The sequence below is a fragment of the Meles meles genome, chromosome 4 (assembly GCF_922984935.1).
Source record: "Meles meles chromosome 4, mMelMel3.1 paternal haplotype, whole genome shotgun sequence".
Lineage (NCBI taxonomy): Eukaryota > Metazoa > Chordata > Mammalia > Carnivora > Mustelidae > Meles > Meles meles.
In genome coordinates this window covers 105,562,328-105,569,287 of record NC_060069.1, presented here as the reverse complement: position 1 = coordinate 105,569,287, position 6,960 = coordinate 105,562,328, and positions in this window count along the sequence as shown.

Here is a 6,960-nt window from a genome sequence, read left to right as displayed (position 1 = left end):
GTAAGGCTTCTGTTCAAGACTAGGCTATTAATAGTTAAGTCTTGGGGGGGTCAAAGTTTTATGGGTTTCTGGCTGTGTCCGGTGTGGAAGTGGTGCTTCCAATCCTTGTGTTGTTCAGAGTTTAACTGTGTATGTATATGTGTGGACACACACATGTATGTATCCATGTTTATCCAAATAACTATTTCTTTAGGATACATTTCTAGAAGTCTCTTGTTTAAAAAGCAAATGATTTTAAAAAATCTAAATATATTAAGCAAAATTCCTTTCTGGAATGACATAAACTTAAAACTAGCAGTATGTGAAGTGACTTCAATTATATTTCTTTCTTCATTGATCAGTGTCATTATTCATCTTTGCTAATGTGATAAAGAGGTTCTTGAACTCATAGTTTTCATACCTCTCTTTTAACCATTTTTGTATTTTCTTGGATCAATTGCATCCTTAATTTTTCCTCAGTATTTTTATCTAATCATTCAACAGTTTTCATCATGGAGCACTTACTATGGGCCAGGCGTCATTTAAAAGCTTTCCATGAGTTACCTAAACTCTTCTCAGCAACAGGCCTGTGAATAAACACTTTTGACATCTCCATTTATGTATCAGGAAACAGACCTAGAGGTGAGGAAATTTGTCCAATGCTATACAGCTAGTATGCTCTTTTTTCAAAATATCATTGTAAGGACCTATTTAGCTAGAGGCTTCCATCAAGGTTAAAACAATAACATTGTTCAACCCTTAAACTAACCCTGCTCCCCTTCCCCTAGGGGACTTCTTAAAAACAAGTCCAGGAAACCAGCTCCAGGTAACAAAGCTCAAATACAAGAGTGGGTCAGGCCAGGTGGAGCCATCCAATCAGTGGGGGATTGCATACTGTCTCCCCAGCTACCAAGGAGTACGAGCCCCTGCCCTTTGGGAGCCTTTTGGGCACCAATTCTAATCAAGGTATGATAGGGTAGTTGAAATGTCTACTAGGGTAAATCGTAACTCAATTGGTCACCTAGCATCACTGTGGAGTTTCCTGTGTGTGTTACAGTTTCATTGGCCACCTGTGCGTGGCCAGGCCAATTGCATGGCCTTTGCCCTTAAAAGCTAGTCTGTGAAACGGAAAGGTCGCCCTCTCTGTAAGAGGCTCGGCCCTGGCCGGTCAGTTTGATTCTTGATGCTTGGCATGAAATAAAGCTTTGCTTGACCTTCGCTTTATATCAGTCTCACTCTTTTAATCATGGACCCATTTTTGGGGGGGCATAACAATCATGATGATCAATAATTTTCCTACAGTAGGATTTTTTTGTGTGTGGATAATTTGCCAAATTTGTTATTTATTTTTCCAGTTTATTCATTTTTTTTTCTACTGAAAGTAGAAGTTTATAGGCATCCAAATTATCAGTTTATTTAGTGATTTCTTCCATTGCTTCAAAGATTACAAAATGACTTCTCTATTTCAAAAACAAACATTCTTCCATAATTCTAGTTCTTAATGCTTTCTTTATTTCTTTAATATACTTGACATACGCTATATAAACAATATGAGATGGGACTCTAAACTTAAATTGATTTTTTCACAAATAATCCGTACCTTAAAATTAGTTTATGGAACAATCCTTTAGTTTCCTATTGGTTTGTAATAGATCTTTTATTATACTCTAAATTCATATATATGCCTTTTGTTAAATTACTTTATTTCCTGTTGAAGCCATAATATATCGTTTTAATTATCATACTATTATAAAACTTTTAAATACTTTTTAGAGTGATCTCGAGGACTCTATTAAGTATTCAGTCTGGCAGAATAGTTTCTCAAAAGGGGAAAAAAGAAGAAAATAACTTTATAAGAAACAACAAACAAGAAACAAATAAAATGAAGTCTATGAGATTGAGATTAGCATTGCTTAAAACCTATGCTGTCTCACTCTGAACACGCTCACATGCACACATGCATTACAGACAGGCACATAAACTGTAAAGAAAACTGTTTACAGCTTTCTAGGAAATAAACTTGTTATGGTACACAAAATTGATATTTTTTTGCTCAGGAGGTATGTGTGCGAAAGCCAGTTTGAAAAAAAAAATGTTAAATGGGAGACATTCCAATCTTTCATGTGCATAAACCATAATATATTCTAAATATGCTCTTATTATTAAACTGGAGGATAGTATTGTGTACACTTATTTAAGAGATAATTTGTAGTTTTGATCACATTATCAAAAATTTTGGTTCTGTTAGGGAAAAAAGTCACTTTATCTTACATGTACATATTAAGAACATTATCCTAAGTATTAAGAATGAAAAGGTAAATAAATTATGACTCCCACCTTCAAAAAGTTCCTGGTTTCAAAGAACTGAAAAACATAAAACTTATTTAAAACACCCTATGATAAGCTAATAATAACGGATTAAAATAACTGGTACAAAAAAGGAAATGTCCAGTTAAGGGAAAGATGAAATCTCAGAGGTGGTGATATTGGAGTGAAACTCAGTGTAAATCTACAGATAACACCATCGTGTACTATGGTGTATTACACATCTGAAAATAGGTTTTAATATGTAGTACTTTTCAGATTGGAATACCTTAATTTAATAATTTCATTGGCTTATGGATAATGCCTTTGAGCAAAATACAGATCAGAAGTCATCATAATAGCCTTTCCTGATTTTCTATCACTATAAACTTCCTCGAGTTTTTCTAGCATTTGAAATTTTTGCCATTTCGTAATACTTTAATCTTGGGTGTTGACATGTTCCTGCTACAAAAATGATATACACCTTATGCCACCCTATTTGTTATAAAAGCCTTTGAGTCAAACACCAGAAACTTTGTCAAATCTTGGAATGTTATTATTCGAGTCATTGCTTTTTTCTTTATACATAGGAATAAAGAGACTGAAAAGGCACTAGGATACATGTGTTTTTGTGACTAAACAATTCAATTGACATGCACAAGGATTTATTGAGTTTTTATTATATGTCTGACACTATGCTCCAAGCTAAGGATAAAAAAATCCATAACACATAGACTTGAATAAGAATTTCTTTCTCTGCTGGATGTTTAAATAGACCACATGATATAGGCTGTGAAGTAATTAAACCCACTGTATCTCTGTCCTGCTATAGGCAAAACAGATCTTGCTTCAGGAAATGTTTCTTGCCAATGCAATTCATATGCAATTGAGATCCTAATCAGGAAATGATCATCTTGTTGAAAAAGGTTTTAACTCCAGCCTTGCTAGCCCCTCATTACTGCAATATAACCCAGACAAAGAATAGAACCTCTAGAGATTGACAAAAAAAGGTCATTAAAAATTATCAAGTGAATAATAGTGGCTGTTATATAGTTTTACTATAAACTGGATAAATCAGTTAATAAGGTCAGTACTAAAAGTGAAATTTTTAAACTTTAAAAGTGAAATAGAGTGTTACAAAAATTGAACAGGAGTCCTGAAACAGATATCTCCTTTCTAAGGCAAAGAGCCTGAAATAGTGTATAGGACATGGACAGGGCGGGGGGTGGGGGATGTAACAAATAGAACCAAAGAAGATCTTTAATGAAGAAGAACTGGAGATCCATATCTGAACCCCATCACTATAGACACTTTGGTGTTTCCTGCATATTTTCAGTAGCAGTAAACACAGTGTGAGTCAGCATAAAGGCAAGAAAATGGTCTGTTCAAAAGCCCTAGGGGTCAACTGAAATTGCAAGAGAACTGAACAGCATGAATATATTATTTAAATGTAAGATTTTGATACTTTTTTGGAGGCAAATAAGTCAAGTAACTCACCTGACCTCCAGACAGCATCCTGATAAGCCTTTATTTTTTTTAATAATTTTTTATTATGTTATGTTATTCACCATATGTCTTGTCAATTTTTGCCATTCTAACCGGTGTAAGGTGGTATCTCAATGGTGGTTTTGATTTGAATTTCCCTGATGGCTAATGCTGTTGAACGTTTTTTCATGTGTCTGTTAGTCATTTGTATGTCTTCTTTAGAGAAGTGTCTTTTCATGTGTTTGCCCATTGTTTGACCTGATCATTTGTTTTTTGGGGTGTTGAGTTTGAGAAGTTCTTTATAGATTTTGAATACCAGCCCTTTATCTATAGTGTCATTAGCAAATATTTTCTCCCATTCTGTGGGTTTTCTCTTTGTTTTTTGATTGTTTCCTTTGCTGTGCAGGAGCTTTTTATCTTGGCCAGACTTTATCCAAAAGAAAAGAGAAAGGACCCTAATTAATGAAATTATGAATGAAAGGGAAGAGATCCCTACTAACACCAAGGAAATAGAAACAATTATTAGAAAGTATTATCAACAATGATATGTCAATAAATTAAGCAACCTGGAAGAAATGGATGCCTTCCTAGAAACATATAAACCACCAAGACTGAAATAGGAAGAAACTGACAACCTGAATAGACCAATAACCAGTAATGAGATTGAAGCAGTGACTAAAAACCTCCTAAAAAACAGTAAGAGTCCAGGGCCTGGATTGACTTTCCTGGGGAATTCTACCAAACATTCAAAGAAGAAATAACAGCTATTCTGAAGCTGTTTCAAAGAATAGAAATAGAAGTAAAACTTCCAAACTCATTCTATTAAGGCAGCATTACCTTGATCCCCAAACCAGGCAAAAACCCCATCAAAAAGGGGAATTACAGACCAATATCTCTAATGAATATGGATGCCAAATCTCAACAAGATCCTAGCTAGTAGGATCCAACAGTACATTAAAAGGATTATCCATCATAACTGGGTGGGATTTATCCCTGGGATGTAAGGGTGGCTCAACATTTGCAAATCAAGCAATGTGACAGAACACATAAATAACAGAAGAGACGAGAACCACATGGTCCTCTCAGTAGAGAGAGAAAAAGCATTTGACAAATACAACATCTTTTCCTGATTAAAACTCTTAAGAGTGTAGAGAAAGAGGGAATATTCCTCAATTTCATAAAAACCATCTATGAAAAGCCCACAACAAATATCATTCTCAATCGGAAAAAACTGAGAACCTCTCCCTTAAGATCAAGATCACAAGGATGCCCACTCTCATCATTATTATTCAACATAATACTGGAAGTCCTAGCAACAGCAATCAGACAGCCTAATAAGCCTTCTACTTTAGTAGGCTATATGTTATACCCCATATAAGAAATTCACTTTTTTTTTGAGACCTTACTAAAATTATCTTCATCTGATATATTGATATATTGATGGTGTCAAGTCAAGACACTTATATTATCATTAAAGAAGGCATATTATGTCATTTTCAGTACATGGCCCCTGTATTGCATGTGACATTGTTGAAAAAAGCTTTTGGAAAATTGCAACAACAATGGGTTTTTAGCTTCCTGAGGAACCATAATGTTGATCTTATATCGGTCATCTCAGGGCTTCCTTGGGATATGAGAGGATTGGGGAAGAAAGTTTCCAATGAGCCACAAAGTCGCTCACCCAGCTCACTTCAAGCATCACATAATTCTTAATTGATATCAACTTACATAAAGTAGCCCTTGGGGCCATAGCTCAAAACTGGGCACCAGAAATGCATAAGAGCCTCATGAGGACTTGAATTATTACCAGAATGGTAGTTTTTCCCCTATTCAATACCATTTGCCAAATAGATAAATAGCAAGACAGTACTTGATGATGAACAGGTAATTTATTCAATGGCCAGGGAATGAACAAGGGGAACTCATGCTCTATGGGCACCTTCTTCTGGAGAAGCTGAGTGGTGCAGATGATATGGCTGGGAGCAGACTGGGGGATGTTGCATGTCAGCCAGGTTTTGAGGCAAGGGTAGAGATTTCCAAGAATTTAGGCCACATTCCTTTTTCTTCCTTATTTGTTCAGGGGTTTCCTATCGTGGTGCCTGTAGGGAGGAGATTTTAGTAGTTTAATGTAGTATAAGGAAGGAATAATGTGAACTTTGACCCACTTTATCAGCCATCTTGAGCCTGTCTAGTTTGATTCTGTTTCTTGTGGTCTGGCAGCAAGCTTATCTAGGCAGGAATACCTATAGTGGAGATACTAGAAAAAGACTGCTTTAGAAAAATTCTTTATGGGGCTCTTTGGGGCTCATCTGGTGATAGAAACAGTGACCGAAGAGACAGAAACCAACTGAAGGAGAGAAGAATATGTGACCACCAAATATGCCATTCTTGCATATTGGTTATTTTGAACTAAAGTTATTTAAGAAACAGCAGGAAAAAAACACTGATCCTCCCTTGTCCCTCTGAAAGCAGGAAAAAAATACCTATGTGAAAACTACTCTCCCTATACCAAGAAAGTAGAAAACATCCTTATAATGAGATATAGGGAATTTAAGGCAGAGAAGACTATATAAACAAAACTTGTTACTTCTTCACATATTTGCTGTTCCAAGTGAAACCCCTTTGTCTTGCCAGTTCTTCACAAATTTATTCTTTCTTTGCCTAAAAGGTATAAAAGCTTCCTGTTTTGATCATTTCTTTGAGTTTCATATTTTTTATGGAGATTATGTATGTGCAAAATTAAATTTTTTTCTCCTATTAATTTCTTAGGTCAATTTAATTATTACGCCAAGCAAAGAACCTAGAAAGAAAGGAAGTTTTCCACCTCTACACAACCCAGTTTCATCTTACAGTCCCTCACCAGCACAGCTTCTCTCTCTTCTTCTCTCCCTATTTCTATCCATCCTTCCCTTCCTTTCTCTCCTTCTCATTTCCTAGACTAGTTCTGTTTTGAGTGTGTGTATACCACCTCACCCCCAGATCTATAGAGCTTCTTAGGTAAAGCAATCAACCGAGTCTTGTTCAGTGGCTTCAAGTCATACACATTCCAAATACCAGATAGAATACAACTGGGCCAGCTTGGGTAAAATGTCCCAATGGCTGGGACCATTGAATGGTTGATTCAGTTAAGCCAAGTTGGTATTAGAGGAATGGATAAGAATATTTTTTACTTAAAGTAAAAACAAAAGGAGT